The sequence below is a fragment of the Capricornis sumatraensis genome, chromosome 17, assembly GCF_032405125.1.
Source record: "Capricornis sumatraensis isolate serow.1 chromosome 17, serow.2, whole genome shotgun sequence".
Taxonomy (NCBI): Eukaryota; Metazoa; Chordata; class Mammalia; order Artiodactyla; family Bovidae; genus Capricornis; species Capricornis sumatraensis.
Genome location: NC_091085.1, coordinates 45,343,355 through 45,368,388, shown reverse-complemented (window position 1 = coordinate 45,368,388; position 25,034 = coordinate 45,343,355).

The following is a 25,034-nucleotide window of genomic DNA, read 5'->3' as shown; positions in this document are numbered from 1 at the left end:
TGCCATTTCTTATTCCAGGGTATCTTCCTTTAACTAAGGGAAGTAGCCTTTGTCAAAAATGAGTAAGTATGGGTTTACCTTTTGGCAAGGGTTTTGAAAAATTAGAGTCACTTTATCTACAGAAATAAATTCTTTTGGTCCACCATTATTGTATAATACATCTTTATCGTAAGATAATACTACAGCATATTTTCCACAGTTCAAGCCCCACAATTTCAGAAATAGAAAATATCATTACAAAATAAATAAATAGAGCTTCCTATGCTGAAATTTCAAATTTTAGAAAGTTTTAATGCTAGCATATTCCTTTGAATATATTAGAGTTTCCTTAATATTAATATTATTTTAAAAATTAATTTAAAAATAGTCATGAAGAGTAAACATATATAGAAAAAATAATTTTTTTCATTAACTGTATCTTATTTAGGCTGAATTATTTTATTTTTGCATGTTAAATAATTATAACTATTTGTAATATTAAAGATATTTTATTTTTTTGATGATACTAATAACAATAAAAACAACTGATATTTTATGGGTGTTTTGTATATATTAAATCGTTAATGCTGCCTACAACTTCTGGAAATTACCTTTATTAACCCATTTTGCAGATGAGACAATTGCAACTTTAGAGAAATTAACCAGCTTGCTAAAGGTCTCATATCAAATATTTATCAGAATTAGGCTGTAGTAGGATTCTATGACTCCAATATACTGGAGATCAATTCAAGCAGTGTTACATTTGGTTTCTACATATCTTGAAATACATACATTTAAATTATCTTAAATGTTAATATTTTTTAGGTTAAAATAAAATACATGTGTGAGCTTGTCACTTTTTATATATATTTTATATACATATATATTATGATCTCTCAGAATATATTTCCAGTAGTAGAAATCAAATAAATATTAAACTGACTCATTGGAAAAGACCAACGATGCTGGGAAAGATTGAAGGCAGGAGGAGAAAGTGACGACAGAGGATGAGATGGTTGGATGGGATCACCAACTCAATGAACATGAGTTTGAGCAAGCTCCAGGAGTTAATGATGGACAGGGATGCCTGGCATGCTTCAGTCCATGGGGTCTCAAAGAATTGGACATGACTGAGCAACTGAACCAATAATAAAAATTAAATGATATATACAATATAATAAAAATCTGAAACTTTTGTATTAGTAATATTCCAGTTTTATATTCTATGGTTATTAACCTACAGCTGAATAATTTAATATGTTGTTTGTGCTATCTATGGTTCATTATTTTCCCCATCCTTGTATGAGGGCTATCATTTATATTATTCTGTTTCCTAAGGATTAAATAAGGCAATTAATGAGTGCTTATTATCACTGTTTCTTTTATAAGATAAGGCAATTCAAAGCACTTAGAGTGTATTTCTCTTCTTTTTATTCTCTTTGTTTGTTTCTACTTTGGTAAAAATAATCTGAATGAGATACTGCATACTAATATATAGCCCATATTGCCTTTTTTTTTGATTCAAATAAAAACTGTGGTAAAATTAGGTGACAAGAATTGATTCCGTAACAATTTGACAATATTATTTTTGTAGAAAAGCACAGAAAATACAAACTTATTTTTAGACTTAGTATGTGGTATGACACACATATCATAAAAATGTCATTATATACATAATATTATAGATAATGTGTCGTTTTTTCCATTTAAATAAAAAACACAAACAATTTTTGAGTGCATATGTGTGTGAACTAGTGTTCAAAATACTGGGTTGGCCAAAAAATTCATTAAATTTTTTCCATAAGATGTTATGTAAAAGTTCATATGAACTTTTTGGCCAACACACTAACTTATCAGATGAAATTTTGAGTTGCTTGTTGCACCACATGTATACTAATGTAGCATATAGTGCAATTATGGGTCAAATAATGCAGCATAATTGAATAAATTAAGCTCTATTGACAAGACCCAAAAGAATAGTACTCTTGTAACAGCTATTTAATCAAGGTCTAATAAGCTCTCCTACTACAGGCCAAGTGACTGAGATCACACAAAGGTAAAATGACCATTAATTATACTGCCAAGTATGTTTCATTATCTTCATGAAGTGGAATTTATAATGACTGCAAAACCCAGAGCTCTGCTTATTCTTCTCTTTCATTAATACAAATAAGACATGATGCATAGTAAATTTATCTTAGGAACACTAGGTCAGTTATTTCCTAAACATAATATAGGTTGATATTCAATAACTATGGTTTAATAAGTTTTAAAATTTGTTGATTATCCACTATTATAATTTATTTTTACTTGTTTCTATTATTGATTGCTCTATAATCATATACTATTTGGGAAACCTCATTCTAACTAACTATTATAATCATTAAGTGATTTAAGCCATGATTTTATTCCTTACGTATATTTATAGTCTTTAAAAATTTCCTGATTTGAGAATACATATATTTTTAACCGGAGAACACAATGGCACCCCACTGCAGTACTCTTGCCTGGAAAATCCCATGGACGGAGGAGCCTGGTAGGCTGCAGTCCATGGGGTTGCCAAGAGTCTGACACGACTAAGTGACTTCACTTTCACTTTTCACTTTCATACATTGGAGAAGGAAATGGCAGCCCACTCCAGTGTTCTTGCTTGGAGAATCCCAAGGATGTGGGAGCCAGGTGGGCTGCCGTCTATGGGGTCGCACAGAGTCAGACACGACTGAAGTGACTTAGCAGTATATTTTTAACCAATTAAATGCCACTGAAATTCTCAACCTTTATCTTCTCTAAATTCAGATTCTTTCTTAAAGATTAGTATCTAGTCTATAACGGTGTTTATTAAATATTAAAAATATATAACCAACAGTAATGATCTCCACATGCCTCTAGTGGAAACTGACTTCAAGAAAATAATCTACATGGTTTTGCATCTTTCTTCAAGACACTTTTGTAAAGTTAGGTTAAACTGTCTGAATTTCTATCAAAACAAAACAATATTTTGCTTTATTCATCATATTTTTAATGTAATGTTTATCACTTGTCTTAAGTCTTTAATATCTGCCTTTAAGGTCAGATGTAAATTGAGATTTACTGTGAAATTATCTTATTTATATAACAATTGTATATTACTTTATTTTTAATTTATTATAGTTTTGCATTTTATTTATTTTATTTACTTTATTATGCTTTATCATTTTTCTGAGAAGATATTTCATCAGCTTTTCAGACGTTCTTGAGGTTCCTATTTTTTAAATTTTTATTTGACTATAGTTGATTTATAATGTGTTAGTTTACTTTACAACAAAGTGAATGTTATATGTAAACGTATGTTAACTCTTTTTTAGATTATTTTTCGATGTAGGTCAGAACAGGCTATTGAATAGTGTTCCCTGGGGTATACAGTAGGTCTTTATTAGTTATCTATTTTATATAAAGCAGCATATATATGTCAGCTTCAATCTCCCAATTTATCCCTCCCCACTTCCCCCTCTGGTATTATAAGCTTGTTTTCTACATTTGAGACTCTATTTCGGTTTTATAAATTGATTCACTTGTACTATTTTTTTTTTTTAGATTTCACATATAAGTGATAACATATTATATTTGTGTTTTCTATTTAATGTCTGTATTGATGTCAGTTGCCTTTGTATACTAGAGCTGTCTATGAACAGACACATGGGTGAGAGCAGACACTGTTATATTGCAGAAACTTAACAGTAGCACATGACTGTATTTGAAACTGTTTTTTTCTACATCTTAGCCAGCCTTTAAAGAGAATGGAACAAAAATGTTATTAAGTATCATGGACACAGTCAAAAATGAACTATTTCATGCTAATGATTGAGTCCTTTAAAGCAACAAGATCATAGATGATTGCATACAGCCCTTGCAATCCAAAAAAAAAAAAAAAAAGTTTAACTTATAGTTAGTCCTCACCATTGAAACACAAAAGTCATCAACTTTAGATAGTAACATAGACAGCTTTAATCAAGGAATCTTCCCTAGTTGTTCAGCATACCATCATGTGGTTCACTGATCACCTGAGTACAAATCCTCATTCCACAAAGAAATTGTTGAAGACTAGTTAAATCAAATTGCACTTCCATATTTTTCTTATTGCCTAATATAGTTTTTTTTTTAATTTTCCTTTTTTTACAGTCCAGGTAAACTGATGAATAACTTTTGATAATATTTATCAAATGTTAATTTCTCAAATTACAAACTCAAAAGATGTGCCATTCAAGCACACAGAGCTACTTATGGTAAACCAGGATTACACATCTGCCCTTAATCCCTCAGAGGCAAGGTCTCACTATTCCATATTCAATGGAAGAAAAGATCAATAAGGAGTTTAACATTATTAGAATAATAATCATTGCAAAGCAACTCTGATGGGATAGACAGTATGGAAATGACAATAAGATACTCAGGTGCACTGCCACTGACAATAACAGTCTTTGGGAGAGGGAAAAATCAACACATTTAGTTCATCTGCAAGCAGTGAGGGTCACTAAAGTTAAAAAAAAAAAAAATCAACACACATTATTGTCTTTGGAAATAGGTTGAGTTCAACTCCTGGGTCAGGAAGATCCCTTGGAGAAGGAAATGGCATTATGTTCCAATATTTTTGCATGGAAAATTTCATAGACAAAGGAACCTGATGGGCTACAGTCCATGGGATCACAAAGAGTTGGAACACAACTGAGAGACTGAGCATTCATTCTAAATATAAGCTTTGCCAAAAATTTGGCTTGTAATTTAAAGCTGCTAAAAATGTCAGACCATGAAAACAGAATTAGAACAATGAATTGAATATTTTCCTGTGCACCAAACAGAATTTTTATGGGTAATTTGAGAAACATTAAGCAATGAACACAATTAGATGCTAAATAAATACTTGATTAATTAAATAGGAAGCTTTAAAAAAGAGTCTAGTTTGACTTATTACAATTAAAGAAGGTGACATTTTATCAAAATATTACTTGTACTAGAAATACACATACATACCTATTTGGTGGCAGTTTTGAAATAAAGAGATAACAAAGGCTAAACTTAGAGTAGCAATATACTAGAAAGAGCATTGGGTAAACTGTTGAGTTACACATTTGTCATTAATTAACTTGTTTCTTGTTTCATTTTAGTTTTCTTCACCACCACTAGTGGTTTTGTCATGATCTCTCAATGCTCTTATACAATCTCTGAGATTTTAAAAGTATTAATGATATAGTCACACCATAACAGATATCACAAGTATAAAAAGAATTGGTGTGAATATACCATATGATAGTACTTATATGTGAAATCTTAAAATATACAGCAAGCTGATGAATAGTATAAAAAAGATTCAGAAAAGCATAGATTAAACTAGTCATTACCAGTGGGAGAAGAAAGAGAAGAGGGAAAATATAGGGTCAGGGGAAAAAAAGGGTTATTATGGGATTACATGAATTCATGTTTGTGGAACTTTTCAAAGTTTAAAGCACTGCAGAATTAAAAGACTTTGATTCAATAAAGATATGCTCCAATAAAATAATTAATGTGACAAAAATTAAGAATATAATTGACAGTTTTTATTAATATCTAATAGTCATAATTGCAGCGTTTCCCTGATACGTCAGTTGTTAAAGAATCTGCCTGTGATACCTATGATTCCCCAGTTGGATTCCTGGGTTGGGAAGATCCGCTGAAAAGGGATAGGCTACCCACTCCAGTATTCTTGGGCTTTCCCTTGTTGCACAGCTGGTAAGGAATCTGCATGCAAAGAGGGTGACCTGGGTTCCATCCCTGGGTTGTGAATAATCCCCTGGAGAAGGGCAAGGGTACCCACTCCAGTATTCTGGCCTAGAGAGTTTCATGGACTGTATAGTCCATGGAGTCTCAAAGAGTCAGACATGACTGAGTGACTTTCACTTTCACTTTCAGTCATAATTGAAAATATATCTGGAGATTAGTTTAATGACTATCACAAAACAGTTAATTAACAAAATCAAGCCAATATAATAAGTATAATGGCCTTAAGATATTTTTAAGACATCAACAGGTCTTATTTTGGGCATATTCTAAATGGTTGAAGACACAGTCACTAAATGTAAAGAGAAAATGTCCCATGTGAAAGAAACAGAATATATAAATATGCATACAAATTTCAGACCCCATATTTTACTGCATTCAAGTAATATCCTCAGATAAATTTCCTGAAAAGTAAATAAGCTAAAGAGATACAATGGAAGTGTATCTAGTCTACGATGTTGATAGAAGTAGAAAGGTAAAATTTAGGAAAATATTTGCAAAACTTGAACAAATTTTACATCAAGAGGGCAACAGACATTTTCTCACCTTTCACCTTTGAGTGAAAAACTATGTCATCTTGAAAATAGGAAACTGTCTATGGTAGAAAGATCTCAGGAAAATATTAAGGATTTGCTTGGGATCCTGGACAAGAAGAAAAGGTGAACAGGCAGTCTTCGTTTTAATTTTAGCTTTCACCTCTGATTTTGATTTCAGAGATAAATACATTCATTCATTTCAATACCCTTTTAAGTCCTTTATTTTGCTATAGAAACATGAGTAATTTAAAACAGAATAATAGAAATTGCTGGATTTACTCTTCTGAGGAAGTTTTTTGAATGGATAGTTTTATTATCTGGAAGTTGTTGCTGGTCCTTTGTAAACTTGCTGTACAGATGGATACGCGTAGTACCACGGGGATTTTATGGGTATTGATCCTGGTAGCTTTAAAATCTGGGATATGACAGAGATTCAGTGTCTAAAAAAATGGGTAAGTGCAGCACAGACTTTCATGTATTAAGGTTCACTTCCCTATTACTGCCCTGTTCTTTCGTGAACAGACATAAAACAGATGTGTGGGTATGTGTGTGCACACACGCAAGTCTGTGCAGGAGCATTCTGGAAGACAGTTGCAGAGTCAGTTCAGTTCAGTCGCTCAGTCGTGTCCAACTCTGCGACCCCATGAATCCCAGCACGCCAGGCCTCCTTGTCCATCACCAACTCCCGGAGTTCACTCAGACTCACGTCCATCGAGTCAGTGATGTCATCCAGCCATCTCATACTCTGTCGTCCCCTTCTCCTCCCACACCCAAATCCCTCCCAGCATCCCTCCCAGAGTCTTTTCCAATGAGTCAACTCTTCGCATGAGGTGGCTAAAGTACTGGAGTTTCAGCTTCAGCATCATTCCCTCCAAAGAAATCCCAGGGCTGATCTCCTTCAGGATGGACTGGTTGTATCTTCTTTCAGTCCAAAGGATTCTCGAGAGTCTTCTCCAACACCACAGTTCAAAAGCATCAATTTTTCGGTTCTCAGCTTTCTTCACAGTCCAACTCTCACATCCATACATGACTACTGGAAAAACCATAGCCTTGACTAGACAGACCTTTGTTGGCAAAGTAATGTCTCTGCTTTTGAATATACTATCTAGGTTAGTCATAACTTTTCTTCCAAGGAGTAAGCGTCTTTTAATTTCATGAATGCAGTCACCATCTGCAGTGATTTTGGAGCCCCAAAAAATAGTCTGACACGGTTTCCACAGTTTCCTCATCTATTTCCCATGAAGTGATGGGACCAGATGCCATGATCTTCATTTTCTGAATGTTGAGCTTTAAGCCAACTTTTTCACTCTCCTCTTTCACTTGCATCAAGAGGCTTTTGAGTTCCTCTACACTTTCTGCCATAAGGGTGGTGTCATCTGCATATCTGAGGTGGTTGACATTTCTCCAGGCAATCTTGATTCCAGCTAGTGTTTCTTCCAGCCGAGCATTTCTCATGATGTACTCCACATATAAGTTAAATAAGCAGGGTGACAATATACAGCCTCAACGTACTCCTTTTCCTATTTGGAACCAGTCTGTTTTCCCATGTCCAGTTCTAACTGTTGCTTCCTGACCTGCATACAGATTTCTCAAGAGGCAGGTCAGGTGGTCTGGTATTCTCATCTCTTTCAGAATTTTCCACAGTTTCTTGTGATCCACATAGTCAAAGGTTTTGGCATAGTCCATAAAGCAGAAATAGATGTTTCTCTGGAACTCTCTTGCTTTTTCCATGATCCAAGGATGTTGGCAATTTGATCTCTGGTTCCTCTGCCTTTTCTAAAACCAGCTTGAACATCTGGAAGGTCACAGTTCACGTATTGCTGAAGCCTGGCTTGGAGAATTTTGAGCATTATTTTATTAGCGTGTGAGATGCATGCAATTGTGCGGTAGTTTGAGCATTTTTCAGCATTGCCTTTCATTGGGATTGGAATGAAAATTGACCTTTTCCAGTCCTGTGGCCACTGGTGAGTTTTCCAAATTTGCTGGCATATTGAGTGGAGCACTTTCACAGCATCATCTTTCAGGATTTGAAATAGCTCAACTGGAATTCCATCACCTCCACTAGCTTTGTTCGTAGCGATGCTTTTAAGGGGCCCACTTGACTTCACATTCCAGGATGTCTGGCTCTTGGTGAGTGATCACACCATCATGATTATCTTGGTCATGAAGATCTTTTTTGTATAGTTCTTCTGTGTATTCTTGCCACCTCTTCTTAATATCTTCTGCTTCTGTTAGGTCCAGACCATTTCTGTCCTTTATCGAGCCCATCTTTGCATGATATGTTCCCTTGGTAGCTCTAGTTTTTTGAAGAGATCTCTAGTCTTTCCCATTCAGTTGTTTTCCTCTATTTCTTTGCATTGATTGCTGAAGAAGGCTTTCTTATCTCTTCTTGCTATTCTCTGGAACTCTGCATTCAGATGCTTGTATCTTTCCTTTTCGCCTTTGTTTTTCACTTCTCTTCTTTTCACAGCTATATGTAAGGGCTCCCCAGACAGCCATTTTGCTTTTTTGCATTTTTCCATGGGGATAGTCTTGATCCCTGTCTCCTATACAATGTCAGGAACCTCCGTTCATAGTTCATCAGGCACTCTGTCTATCAGATCTAATCCCTTAAATCTATTTCTCCCTTCCACTGTATAATCATAAGGTATTTGATATAGGTCATACCTGAATGGTCTAGCGGTTTTACCTACTTTTTCAATTTGTCTGAATTTGGCAATAAGGAGTTCATGATCTGAGCCACAGTCAGCTCCTGGTCTTGTTTTTGTTGACTGTATAGAACTTCTCCAACTTTGGCTACAAAGAATATAATCAATCTGATTTTGATGTTGACCATCTGGTGATGTCCATGTGTAGAGTCTTCTCTTGTGTTGTTGGAAGAGGGTGTTTGCTATGACCAGCGCATTTTCTTGGCAAAACTCTATTAGCCTTTGCCCTGCTTCATCCCGTATTCCAAGGCCAAATTTGCCTGATACTTCAGGTGTTTTTTGACTTCCTACTTTTGCATTCCAGTCCCCTATAATGAAAAGGACATCCTTTTTGGCTGTTAGTTCTAAATGGTCTTATAGGTCTTCATAGATCTGTTCAACTTCAGCTTCTTCAGCATTACTGTTTGGAGCATAGACTTGGATTACCGTGATATTGAATGATTTGCCTTGGAAACGAACAGAGACCATGGTGTTGTTTTGAGATTGCATCCAAGTACTGCATTTCAGACTCTTTTGTTGACCATGATGGCTACTCCATTTCTCCTAAGGGATTCCTGCCTGCAGTAGCAGATATAATGGTCATCTGAGTTAAATTCACCCACTCCAGTCCATTTTAGTTCGCTGATTCCTAGAATTTCGACGTTCACCCTTGCCATCTCTTGTTTGACCACTTCCAATTTGCCTTGATTCATGGACCTGACATTCCAGGTTCCTATGCAATACTGCTCTTTACAGTATCAGATCTTGCTTCTATCACCAGTCACATCCACAGCTGGGTATTATTTTTCCTTTGGCTTCATCCCTTCATTCTTTCTGGAGTTATTTCTCCACCAATCTCCAGTAGCATATTGGGCACCTAATGACCTGGGGAATTCCTCTTTCAGTATCCTATCATTTTGCCTTTTCATACTGTTCATGGGCTTCTCAAGGCAAGGGTACTGAAGTGGTTTGCCTTCCATTCTCCAGTGGACCACATTGCGTCAGACCTCTCCATCATGCCCGCCTGTCTTGGGTTGCCCCGCGGGCATGGCTTAGTTTCATTCAATTAGACAAGGCTGTGGTCCTAATGTGATTAGATTGACTAGTTTTCTGTGATTATGGTTTCAGTTGCAGAGTAAGGGACTCCAATAAATAAGGTGGAAAAATACAATCTAGATATAAACTAAAATTATTTAGCTAAAATAGCAATATCAGGTTAACTATCATTGGTAATATTACACAATAATATTCATGTTCAAGATTACTACAAGTGAAATGTTATATCTATTTAATTCCACCAGTGGAAATGCTTTGAATGCTTATAATTCCAACTTTGACATTATTTGTGTAATTTCATACTAAACCTCTTAATGTACAAGTAGTGAAACAAGCCTTAATCATTAATCATCTCTAAACTCTCATCATTTTTATAATGTTTAAAGAAAACTGGCCTTAGTACAACATCCATGTCATTTGAAAACTTTTTTCTTAAAGAAATGCAAATATATAGAGTAATTCTCAGATATCTTTGTCACGCTTTATTTGTATTTACTTATAAAACATAATGCCAAACAATTTACAAAATTTTATAATATGGAATTTTAAAGTTGAATATAGAGAAAACATATGGATTAATATTTTGAGAGACATGCTGAAAGGCTATTAGAAATGAATAAAAGTTTGGCAGATGGAAGCTGAAAAGAGTCACAGGAGGTTGGAAACCATAAAATGTTAGCAGCAGTTATCAGTGGGTCTCTCAGAAGCCTTTAGCAGCTTAGAAGGAAAAGGAGAAAGCAGATGGTGGCATTTAACTTGGTTCGCTATTAGTAAAGCAGGAAAGAAAGAGACAAAAGGAATAAAAAAATGGACTTTGCTATTCTGGCAAAACTAAAATCAAAATTTTCTCCAACTATGTCCAAGAAGAAATATTTACTGCATAAATCTATATTCTGTCCTGATTGCTGGCAAACCCAAATATGATACAGGTTTGTTTAACAAAATTTGGCCCACAATGACTTTTCTTAAAGCTGTGGATTTGCTTGTGTTTCTAAATTTTGTGACTGTGGATACACTTGTATGATAGTCTTGCAGATTTTGTTAACTTTTTGAACTTTTTTTTTTTCTTTTAAAGAAAACACTGAAGACTTACTATTAAACTAATTCTGCTTTCACTATATTGAAGACATTGTATTCAGAGCAGGAAAATAGCCTGGATTGTAAGTGTGAAGCGATTTCATTTCCCCAGTGAGATGGCAGAAGGTGCCAGAGCTGAGACCAAGCTGAGTTAGAACTTCAGAGGATAAAGACTAATATGGGGCTTCAATTTTCTGGCGGCTTTACTTCAAAAATGGACACATTTTTATTTTGGCTGTCATTTCTTTGGGTTCCAAAGTGTAAGTGAAAGTCACTCAGTGGTGTCCGACTCTGCCAGCCCCTAGACTGTCATCTGCCAGGCTTCTCTGTCCATGAAATTCTCCAGGCAATTCTACTGGAGTGGGTAGCTGTTTCTTCTCCAGGGATCTTCCCAACCCAGGGATCGAACCTAGGTGTCCTGCATTGCGGGTGGATTCCTGACCAGCTGAGTTACCAGGGAAGTCCATACAACATTACAAATGTCTTCAACTTAATATAGTAAATATTTATTTCATTGAATCATAAGTTGCAAAATATTATTTAATTATTCTCTGGGAACTTTAGAATGTTGAAGTTTGTAATCTAATTTTATATTTGAGATTTGTCATATTTTTGAGTTTTTTCCCTCCATCTTTATGTATTTACATTGACTCTTTCATGGGAATGCTGGTTTTTTCTCTTGTGCTTTGTAACATTTCAACATGAGCATTTTTTTAAAACTTTGACATTTTATTTATTTTTAAATTAATTTTTATTGGAGTATAGTTACTTTACAATGTTGTATTAGTTCCTACATTGTAAAGTAGCTATACTCCAATAAAAATTAATTTAAAATAAATAAACAAAACATCTATGGCAAAGTGAATTTGCCATAGAAAGAGAGGATAACTTTTTTGAACTTTTTTGGATCCTATTTTTGAAACAGAAATAAATGTGCAGATGTAGAGAAAAAAGGATTGGGATATATATATATTATATATATATATATATACATACATACTATTGATGCTATTTTAATTATGATACTAATGAGAAACTGCTATAAAGCTCAGGGAACTCTACTCAGTGCTTTGTGGTGATCTGGATGGAAAGAAAATGCAAAAAGCATGAGAAATTTTAACTGAGGACTAACCTATGGATTCTGAGAAACCCCAGCAGACTATTTGTCTCTGAACAGTGTTTTTATATTTGCTTTCTTGGGTGCCTAGCGAGTGTCAATATTCAGGGACTGATTTTCATAATCGTTTTCTCAATGTGGGTATCTTGTACCAATAAATGGGGCATAAAACTATGTGTGATATAGCCCATGGTTACAAAGTATACATAACCCTTGGTTACAGATTATCTAGAGACATTTGTTTCAACCTAGAGACCAGGTGTTGGAGAAGACTCCTGAGAGTCCCTTGGACTGTAAGGAGATCCAACCGGTCCATTCTGAAGGAGATCAGTCCTGGGTGTTATTTGGAAGGAATGATGCTAAAGCTGAAACTCCAGTACTTTGGCCTCCTCATGTGAAGAGTTGACTCACTGGAAAAGGCTGATGCTGGGAGGGATTGGGGGCAGGAGGAAAAGGGGGCAACAGAGGATGAGATGGCTGGATGGCATCACCGACTCGATGGACATGAGTTTGAGTGAACTTTGGGAGTTGGTGATGGACAGGGAGGCCTGGCGTGCTGCAATTCATGGAGTTGCAAAGAGTCGGACATGACTGAGCAGCTGACCTGAACTGAACTGAGAGCCAGGTATTGATGAAAACTGTCAACTCTCTTTGATTGTATGTAGGTCTTTGTTTTCCGTGGTTTTCCCTTTTGTTAACTACAGAATTCTTTGAGGATTCCTGCTTTGCGTGAGGTTCTAAATTCAACTTGCATCTCTCATACTCTCATGACTCAGATCCTTCCCCATGTGGGTACCAGAGTAGTCCTTTGTCCCATTCCCAAAGCAAACCCTCCGTAGGTTTACTTTCTTCTGTATCTCTGACACCAAAGGTCTAACATCATTTTATTGTGTTTGAAACCATATGTTTAAAAAAATGTTAAAATTGTATGTGACATTTCTAGATATTTGCAGTGGGAAGAGTTTCTGACTATCTAGTTTACAGGTTGCTAGAACTAAAGGTTTTTATTTGAGAATTATTAAATATTTAGATTTTTTTCTATTTTTTCTGCATGAATTGGTCTATTCAAGTTATTTCCATGGGGAATTTTGATAGCATGTGCTTCACAATAAATATTACAATATTTTTTAGGTTTCCAAATTTCTTGTTGTACAGTTGTAATACATAATATATTATTAAGTATTTAAAATGCTAAAACTTGAGAGTCTGCCATATTTTAGGCACTATTCTAAGCACCAGGAACAATAGACCAAATAGTCGTTTCCTTTGTTGTTACTCAGTTTACATTATAGTCAGGAATTCATAATATAATAGAACATTAAATAGATTATCAATATTGACCTAAAAGTAGAAACAAGAAGCGATCTCATAACAATATTTGGAAGTAGACAGGCAAAAGCCATGGCAAGAGGGCAACTATGAAGTCAAAGACCAAACACTGTTTTATCAGTCTGCCGTCTTTGATGTGGCATTATATTTGATGGTGATGATAACTTGATAATGGTCTTTTTCTCATGCTTGTTGCTTTGTACTGTCACATGGCTGTCACGCTGTGAGGCAAGGTCAAGAAAAGAATCTGAGAAATGTAAAACCATTGACACTCCTCTTGTTTCTGTCTCTTTCTTTTAAACACAAAATATTCTTCCTAAAAGCCCTCCATCAGATATTTCATTACGTCTTCCTGTCCAGAATTCTCTCAGTTCTAACTCATAGGAGAATAAAAACCAAGTATCAGACAGACAAGAGATGTCAACAACAGTTTAAGGCATAGGTTGGCACATTATTTATATTATTACTTTGTATTAGATACAGTTAATTTAAAATGTGTTTATTTCTGCTATAAAGAAATGTGACTCATTATACATATATCCATTCCTTCTTTTTTTTAGTTTATTTTCCTGTATAGACTATAACAGTACCAAGTAGAATTTCCTGTACCATAGAGTAGGTCCTTATTAGTTATTAGTAGATGACTAATATATAGTAGTGTGTATATGTCAACTCCAGTCATCCAATTTATCCCTCCTTTCCTTTCTCCTATGGTAACCATCTGTGATTCAATTTCTGTTTTGTAAATAAGTTCATTTGTACCATTTGTTTAGGTTCTACATATAAGCGATATCATATGATATTTATCTTTCTTTGTCTGATTTACTTCACTCAGTATTACATTCTCTAGATTCAGATAGAGAGTAGTATTTTGAGCTTTGCAAGTTGAACAGACTGTTGTGGCTACTTATTTTAATATGAAAACAGCCACAGACAGTGTGTAAATAAAGGAGCAAAGCTGCAGTTCAGACAAAGTGTGTCTATAAAGCAATTGATGGGCCAGATTTGACTCGTAAGTTTTGCGTTTTTGAACTGATTGTTATTCCTTTCCTGAGATAGAATAAATTGCTTCAAAGAGGGAATAAAAGGAAAGAAGGGAGGAAAGAGGAAGGAAGAAGGGATACTTTCTGTCAAAAAAGAATAGTGTTGTGTGTGTGTGGGGGGGGGGGGGGGAGGGGAATGACCACAATATGAATTTATCTTTAGTTTTGGCTTTTAAAAAGCAATATGATTAAAAATGATGCATTTTAGTTTCCAATATGTTAATAAATTTTTGCATGAGTTTTTCTCCTTTTTATTGATTATCAGGTCATTTAGATTTTCTGGTTTTATTTATGTGTTTATTTTTGATGTACGTTATCGAGGAAAGATTGCTGGGAGAAATATCAATAACCTCAGATATGCAGATGACACCACCCTTATGGCAGAAAGTGAAGAAGAACTAAAGAGCCTTTTGATGAAAGTGAAAGAGGAGGTAAAAAAGTTGGGTTAAAGCTCAACATTCAGAAAACTAAGATCATGGCATCCGGTCCCACCATTTCATGGCAGATAGATGGGGAAACAGTGGAAACAGCAGATGACTTTTTCTGGGCTCCAAAATCACTGCAGATGGTGACTGTAGCCATGAAACTAAAAGATGCTTACTCCTTGGAAGGAAAGTTATGATCAACTTAGATAGCATATTAAAAATCAGAGACATTACTTTGCCAACAAAGGCCCATCTAGTCAAGGCTATGGTTTTTCCAGTGGTCATGTATGGATGTGAGAGCTGGGCTATAAAGAATTAATGCTTTTGAACTGTGGTGTTGGAGAAGATGCTTGAGAGTCCCTAGGACTGCAAGGAGATCCAACCAGTCCATCCTAAGGGAGATCAGTCCTGGGTGTTCATTGGAAGGACTGATGTTGAGACTGAAACTTCAATATTTTGGCCACCTGATACGGAGCGCTGACTCATTAGAAAAGACTCTGATGCTGGGAAAGACTGAAGGGAGGAAGAGAAGGGGACAACTGAGGATGAGATGGTTGGATGGCATCATTGACTTGATGAACATGGGTTTGGGTGGACTCCAGGAGTTGGTGATGGACAGGGAGGCCTGGCATGCTGCAATTCATGGGGTCATAAAGAGTCGAACATGACTGAGTGACTGAACTAACTATTGAGGAAAGAGAGTTTCTCTTGTGGCTCAGCTGGTAAAAGATCTGCCTGCAATGTTGGAGATCTGAGTTCAATCCCTGTGTTGGGAAGAAAGAACTCTTTGTTCAAAAAAAATTTTGCTCTGTATTTTACCATTTACTTTTAATTGAAATATGTTATGATCAGATAATATGTCTTGTAAATGTTAGCTTTGGAGATGTTCTAAAGATTTCATTTTAAATAAGTACATAAAATACTTAAATTATTTGTAAAGGTTTCATATGCATACACAAAAGAACAAATACATTTACATGTATGAGTATAGGTATGTATTAAATTATGCATATATATAAATCTATTCTACTAAATTCTAAGTTTTCTTACTAAATTAGAAAGTGTTCCGGACACATTTTCCTGAAAAGCATCTTCAAACTAAGTGGCAAAAAAGATTTGATTTAAGGATATATGTATCTGTGCATTGTTTCTTTGTTTCACTTGCAATGCAGAAAATCATTGCTTGTATGTCAAGGGAATTTGTTGATTAAACATAATTGAAAAGTTAAGTGGGGAAAGTAAAGGAATTACAACTAGACTATTAATTCCAGGGTTATTTGACCCTAGTGATAATCTGGAATCTAGGAAATGTGGGCTGTTTCTACTTTAACCACTGCTACTTTATGCTCCTGATCCTGGTGTAGGTACTGGAATTAGAGTCCTTCTTCTTCTTAGTCACTCAGTCATGTCCAACTCTTTGAAACACCGTGGACTGTATCCTGGCAGGCTTCTCTGACCATGGGATTCTCCAGGCAAGAACACTGGAGAGGGTCGCCATGTCCTTCTCCATGGGATCTTCCCACTCAGGGATCAAACCCAGGTCTCCCACATAGCAGGTGGATTCTTTACCATCTGAGCCACTAGGTAAGTCCAAGAAGACCAGAGTGGTTAGCTGTATCCCTTCTCCAGGGGAACTTCCCAATCCAGGAATTGAACTGGGGTGCCCAGTAACCACAAACACAATCATCAGAACTTGTTTTCCAGACACAACTGCTGCAGAGATATGGCACCTACCACTCCTAAATTATGTACCATTGCACCTCATTCACAGAGGTGGTATTACACAGGGCTCTGAGAGTGAAGATGGCAATGTGCTTTTTCCCTCCAGTCATGGCTACACCAGGAGAGAATAGATGGATGTGGTTGAGGGTGAAAGAGACAAGCATCACCCAAAGCCAGTGTTCCTTACATCCTAACTTTATTATATCATTTAAGATATTTCTTACAAAGGTCATAGCTGGAATCATATTTTTTAACTTAATTGGACAATTTTTTTTTTTTTTTCTTTAGTAGGAAAGCTAGTATTTGCACTTTTGGAACAATATGGTAAAGTGACATTCTTTCTTTTATGTTATATATATTATGCATAAGATAACTTGAATAAACATGTTATTCTCCTCTTCCCTTTACCTTTCTCACCACTCTTCTAAGTTTCTGAGTCTTGTTCCTTTAATATGACAATAAGACACCAACTATTTCTCCACAAATATTTTCCTTGTCTCCACTTACAGCAGGATGCATTCTTGTGGAGATGATTGCTTTCTCTTGCTCCTTGTCTCCAGAAGAGACCCTTAGGGTTTTAAATTCTCCTCGTTTCTTCTTTAACCTTATAATTTTCTTCCTCTTTTTTTTCATTTACCCCTCCCTCTCTTGTCTCCCATCACCTCCCATCACCTACTTACATTCAGTATCTTTGTTTTACAGAGATAGGGAAGTACTTTTAGTTCCAGAAATGGTGTTTTAGACTTGTGCTATGCATTCTATCACTAGTCATTTAGAGGAAACAATAGAAAAATTCTCCAGTAAGAATCTCCATTTGACATTCATATTACTCATTTTTAGAGAGTATATTATTGTCCATTTGGATTTCAAAGCAGTTGGATAGATTGACAGCATTCATTAGTAGATCAGTGTTTCCTTTCCTTTACATATAAACTACTGGAATAGTTGACTGTTAATATAGAAGAAAGTGGAAAAAATATGTTTAGGATAGTGACTTTATATAAGCATAAAAAATCAGAAATAAGAATGCTTAAATAAATACATGAATTGGGAATAAAGAAATAACAGAGTTGGAAGGGAAAAAAGTGGCAATCTAAAGAAGTCAAATCTTGAAGTATGGAGGTTAATGCATGACCCTTTCAGAGGTTGCTGAGGTTGAAAAGGAATAATTTGGTTTGGAGGAAATTATCAAGAAAGTAATTCATAAAAGTGTTTTATAGATATTCCTGGTGGTCCAGCAGTTATGAATCCATCTCCCAATTCAGGGGACACAGGTTTGACCCCTGATCTGGGAGATTCCACATGCTGTGGGGCAACTAAGCTGCTGTACCACGACTACTGAAGCCCACATGCCTAGGGCCCATGGTCTGCAACAAGAGACACCGCCATGATGGAATCCTGTGTGCAACAGCTACTGAGAGCCCATGCACAGCAACAAAGACTTAGTACAGTCAAAATAATAAAATAAAAAAAAAAATTAAAGTATTTTGTAAAATATAAGATAATATAAAATACACAATAATATTTAATCTCCTTCCTTTCTTCCTTTTTTATGCTTTTATCTTTGTTTTATGATCCCTACAGCACCTGGTATTTCCAGGCTGTCTCCCATCCAAGTACTAACCTGGGCCTATCCTGCTTATCTTCTGAGATCCGGTGAGATTGGACACGTTCAGGGTGATATGGCCGTAGACCCTATTAACAACATTGTTATTAAATTATTGCATTATTAGAGTAAAATAACAATACTGATATTTAGTTATCGGTATTAATATCAGTACATTATTTGATAAGTAAGTGCATTCCTAGTTTAACATTTACTAAATATTACAAAAATTTTGAAAATCATTTATAAAAATAGCCTATGACAAAAAATAGGAGGGTAGCTATGAGATATAAACTTCATCATGCAGTATAATTTTGAACATAAATTATTAACACCAAACACACAAAACATAAACTTCATGTAAATTAAGAATATTTAAAACCATAAGATTTTAAATGAAATGATATTATGTAATGTTATTATGGTCCTTGGATATAAATTTGTGATTTGTGTCATAATCAGATCTTGAGCATATTTTTCACTAGCTTTTAGCCACTGAAAAAGTTCTTTTTAAATCTACCCTGCTGCTGCTGCTGCTGCTAAATCACTTCAGTCGTGTCTGACTCTGTGCGACCCCGTAGACGGCAGCCCACCAGGCTCCGCCATCCCTGGGATTCACCAGGCAAGAACACTGGAGTGGGTTGCCATTTCCTTCTCCGATGCATGAAGGCAAACAGTGAAAGTGAATTCGCTCAGTCATGTCCGACTCTTAGGGACTCCATGGACTGCAGCCCGCCAGGCTTCTCTGTCCATGGGACTTTCCAGGCAAGAGTACTGGAGCGGAGTGCCATAGATGAGTCTTTATGAAGGATTAGTTAAAATTTAATAATTCTAAATAGTGTCCCCCCTTCACTTTTTAATTTTCAAATAGTGTCACATTTTGCTTGATACTTTTGAGATCTCTGTGTTCGTTATATATAGATGGATGTTGCAAAGTATAACTAATTATATCATTTTAATACTATAATGTTAATTTTTTATGTTAATTTTTAACTTGCAAAATTCTTTACACTCAATAATGTAATTTACTCTTTAGTAACTTTTAGTTTTGTTTTTGAAAATTCTGGAAGTATAAGACACATTTCCTTTATTCAAAGTTTGAATCTGTACATCTGAATTGGTAAATTTTTGTTACATATATTTTGTATATATAGAAATAAAGGAAATTTATGCTAAAAATTATGGTTCATGTACAAACCATAGTGCAGAGTAAGACATGGGATTTAAAATATATATTGCAATTATTAAATTTACTATTATGATCATTGGTTACTATTTTTAAAATGAAAGTGAAAGTTGTTCAGTTGTGTCCAACTCTTTGGGACCCCATGGAATTCTCCAGGCCAGAATACTGGAGTGGGTAGCCATTCCCTTCTCCAGGGGATCTTCCCAACCCAGGAACTGAACCAGGGCTCCTGCATTGCAGGTGGATTCTTTACCAGATGAGCCACAAGGGAAGCCCAAGAATACTGAAGTGGGTAGCCTATCCCTTCTCCAGCGGATCTTCCTAACCCAGGAATCGAACTGGGTTCTCCTGCATTGAAGGTGAATTCTTTAGCAACTGAGCTATCAGGCTGTTTTCAAGAATTGTGGCAGTAACAGGCTGAAGGAGATTATGTATAAGGTATGTCATCTTCTTGAAAGGAGAAAAAGTAGTCAGAAATTAAATTACAAAAAAGGATTGCAAAATTAGACACAATTAATCTTTGCTAAAATAAACACTGATATACACAGCTGCCATCTTTCTAAATTCCATATATATGTGTTAGTATACTGTATTGGCGTTTTTCTTTCTGGCTTACTTCACTCTGTATAATCGGCTCCAGTTTCATCCATCTCATCAGAACTGATTCAAATGAATTCTTTTTAACGGCTGAGTAATACTCCATTGTGTACATGCACCAAAGCTTTCCCATCCATTCATCTGCTGATGGACATCTAGGTTGTTTCCATGTCCTGGCCATTATAAACAGTGCTGCGATGAACATTGGGGTACATGTGTCTCCTTCAATTCTGGCTTCCTCGGTGTGTATACCCAGCAGTGGGACCGCTGGGTCATAAGGCAGTTCTATTTGCAATTTTTTAAGGAATCTCCACACTGTTCTCCATAGTGGCTGTACTAGTCTGCATTCCCACCAACAGTGTAGGAGGGTTCCCTTGGAGAGGGCGGGATGATTTGGGAGAATGGCATTCTATCATGTATACTATCATGTAGGAATTGAATCGCCAGTCTATGTCTGACGCAGGATACAGCATGCTTGGGGCTGATGCATGGGGATCACCCACAGAGATGTTATGGGGAGGGAGGTGGGAGGGGGTTTCATGTTTGGGAACACATGTAAGAATTAAAGATTTTAAAATTTAATAAAAAAATATAAATTGAGAAAAAAAAATAAAATAAACACTGATAATCAATTCTCTCATTTCTGTTTCTATATCTTCTATCTCTCTGTATATGTTTATCACTTTTACACTGATTTTTCTCACTTTTTATCTAAATATAAAGCAAGGGGACATTTTTGTTGTTTATTTGTTTGTTTCTACAATTTGGTGGTGTTTTGACCATATATAAAATGTATAATTGTGAGTTTGCAACTTAACTACAGGAAATTGACAGTCAGGCTTAGGTTCATTTGTTCTTCATGTCATAATACTATGTCTACCCCTTTACACACAGCTATATGCAAACACAAATGCATCCCCATACAAAATCTTTTGCCTGCTGATCTACCCATATTTACTACCTTCTTTTCCTTAATCATCCTTCACACTCTCACTTGAATTATTTTAATAAAACCCAAACTTACTATAATACATGGGGCCATCCCATGCATTTTCCACATTGCAACTATATCCAAGTTATTTCTATTCACTTATGCCAGATAAGAAACATTGTAAATAAAATGACCTAAATGATAATGGTAGATGTTTGGGAAGCAGAAACAAAGTCATGGAGTTATTAATTAAATTGGGATGAGGGGGTTTTTGTGGTGGACCAGGGGCGAATAATCCTTCTTATCATGCAGGGGATATGGTTTCGACCCCTGCTCTGGGAAGATCCTACACGTTGTGTAGCAACTAAGCCTCTGTGCCTCAACTACTGAGCCAACGTGCTCTAGAGTCTGCACAAAGCAGCAAAACAAGACAGCACAATGAGGAGCCTGTGCACCTCAAAAAAGAGTAGTCCCCACTCTCCACAACTGGAGAAGGCCCTCACACAGCAGCAAAAATCTAGCACATCCAAAAATAAATAAATAAATAATCCTTAAAAAAAAAAAATAGGGATAAGGGATGAGGTGCATGAGTTAGAATGGATAGTGGAAATTCAAAGCCAGAAAAAGGTTTTCTGATTTTGAAAAACTAGCTAAACTGTGATTCTACAAAGTAAAACAAACAAACAAACAAACAAAACCATGAGGACATATAATTTGGGGAAAACATGATGGCTATAATTTGAATATGTTAAAATTTTGTTGACTACAGGGACTACAAAGAGAAGTCTAGTAGGTAATCACATATATAGTCTAGATTTTCAGAATAAGAATTGCATTAGGAAGATACATTTAGAAATAACTATAGTTGAACACATAGAATTGTATATATTCCTGATAAAGACTTGGATGCAGAGTGAAGAGAATTACCTGAGGCAAAACCTGAGCTGTAGCTGTATGAGGGGTATGTGATGAAGAAAACAAAGAAAGAAAATCACTCAGTGGTGTCCGACTCTTTGCGACCCCCACAGACTGTAGCCTACCAGGTTCCTCTGTCCATGGGAATGTTCAGGCAAGAATTCCGGAGTGGGTTGCCATTTCCTTCTCCAGGAGATCTTCCCGACCCAGGGATTGAACCCAGGTCTCCTGCATTGTAGGCAGACGCTTTACCATCTGAGCCACCAGGGAAATCCTGCGAAGAAAGTGAGACAGTGAGGAAGTTTGAGGAGGAATGGGCTGCAATTACATGTCATGGAAAGGAAGGTGTATTGGCGATCCTGCTCGCAGCACTAATTGTCTCGCTGTTCACACTGTTTGCACTGTTTACTGAACCCAGGGTAGGCAAAGTGTGATCTAAGATCCTGGAAGGAGACTCAAGGAGCCACAGGAGCTGCACATACTTTTATTCTCTCCTGGCTGGCATGGCAGCCATAACTCAGCCTCTCTCCTGGCTGACGCAGCAGCCAAAGCAGCAGCTCCAACAGAACCATAATATAACCATGGCATAGCCATAGCACAGTCTCTTATAACCATAATGTCTCTCCAGTGTAGCCCCAATGCAGCAGCAGCCAAGGCTTTCATGGTGGAGCTCATACTGGCATACCACATGAAGTAACCCATGACCCAGTGAGTACCTCACGGTGCACACGCACATTGCTATAAGTGAGAGAGCCTGACCACGCCATCTCCTTGGCTAATTCGCTCTTTCTCTGCAGAAGAGAAGCAATGGTTTCAGGAAAGAAAGAAGTGATGCATATGATGAATGCTCTTCAATCAAAATAGGGAACCAGAAGTAATTAGTTACTTTAGTGAAAACATTTTCTAAGAGGTGATAGGGCAGAAGAGAATCTGTCAAGACTTGTGGAGTAACTGGGAATGAAAATTGAAGACAATAAAGGTAGAAATGCCTTTTAAAATGCTGACTGTTAGACTGGTGGATGAATGAAAACTGTGGAAACAAAGTAAAGACTTTGTATTTGTTTGTTTTAAAGATGTAACAAATATGAACATTATTCAATGTACAATCGCCTCCCCCCCATATCTCCATAGGATTGTCTGCGGGAACCCCTGGATGCTCAAGTTCCATTAAAAAAAAGGGTATGAGAGTCAGCCCTCCAGAGCATTGGGAGTCACATACCCATGGATTTCCAGAGCCAACTCCAAATGAAAACCGTAAGAAAAAGACAAAGATACAGAGAAGAGATTGGGTTAAAAAAAATGACAATTTATAGAACAAGATCATGTGGGATCCCACTAGAAAAGGAGATAAGTTAAATGATCCAGAATAGCAACGCTGAACAACTAAAACTTGGAAAGGGAATGATACAAATTTTTGACAGTAAAGGAGGGAAAAATGAGATAGTTGTACGTATGTGTTGCAGAAATATTTATAGATTTGAGTGAAGTAGCTCTTGTCTTATGGCTTCTATTTTGTCTCAGAGAAAGAAATGATTGGATAAGTTGGAGGCTGCAGGGACTTGAAGGTTTGAGAGGCATTGTAGAGAATGGGATATGAACCTCAGAAACATAAATGGATTTCCTGATATCCTTGAGAATCTATCTGAAGTTGTAGATTTTGACTTTAACTTTATCCCCTATTTGGCATCACATGAGTTCCCATACATCATGCAGCCCAGGGTTGTATGAGAACACAAGAGTTATGTAGTATAGGCTATTGAATATTTCTACTTTTAGAGGACCATTTCAAATAAGAAAATATTCCTGAAATTTCATCAAGATTGATTGTGTAAAGGAGTATTTTCTCAGACCTCTTCTGGGTTGCAGAGGGAAAATATGGAGTGAATTTGTATGGTGGATCACAGTGGGAACATTTGTATGTGGAACAATAAATACTTTATTTTTGGAATATCTAAAATATAAATGTAGGTGCCCAATATAATAGTCATTAACCACATAATGCTACTGAGTGCTTGAAATGCAGCTAGTTCAAACTGAGATGTGCTTTAGAATTAAAATACAAATCAGCTTTTAAGGAGTTAGTATAAAAAAAGAATGCCATGTATCTACCTAATATTTTATATTAATTTCACATAAAATTAGAATATTGAGACATATTGAAAGAAACAAATTATTTAAATTAATTTTATCTGTTTCTTCTAATTCTTTTAAATGTAGCTAATAGAAAGTTTGAAGTTATATATGGTACTCATTTATGGCTCACATTATATACTTATTGAACACTGATATACTCTTATGTCACTTATATCAACTGTTGATATAGAAAAAATACCAAACTAAAATTTATAGTGTGTTTCTTTTTATTAATACCCATTTTTATCAATAATGATAATTGTATAATGTCTTGGATAACCCAGTTTGCAGAGGTAACTGAAGATTTTCCATATAAAGCATCATATAATACATTCAATTTTTACATGAAATTAATTTAAATAATTACTAAAATTGCTATGAGTATCAGAGTCCAATTATTTACCATTAGACTAAAGTTATATTATTCTCAAATGAATTATCCAAGTATTCGTATAGCCCAAGGTCAGCATTTTGTTCCTTTTTGCATGCTGTTCAATTTTTAAATGCAATATAGAGACAAATTGAGATCAATTAGCAAGATATTTATTCTTGTTTGACATAACAAATAAAATAAATTTTGCAACAGAACAATTCTGTGAAATTTAAATATTAAAAATCTGTAGTGGTCATCAGGTTCTAAAATTAAACATGCCTTTATAAATCTTATCTATAAAATAGTAACAAGGGTAACATACAAAAATAAAAATAAATGACTAAAAAAATATAATTTACAGGATACTCTGTTTGTAACAGTCTGTAATAATTCTCACAGACATTTATATATTTAAAAAATGCATTCTATAGCTTGATGTCATATTAATGGAAAAATTGGTAGTCATTTCATGAAATAACATACCATATTTTTTCCTATATGTGTTTACAGAATGTAGATTATGTTTATCATC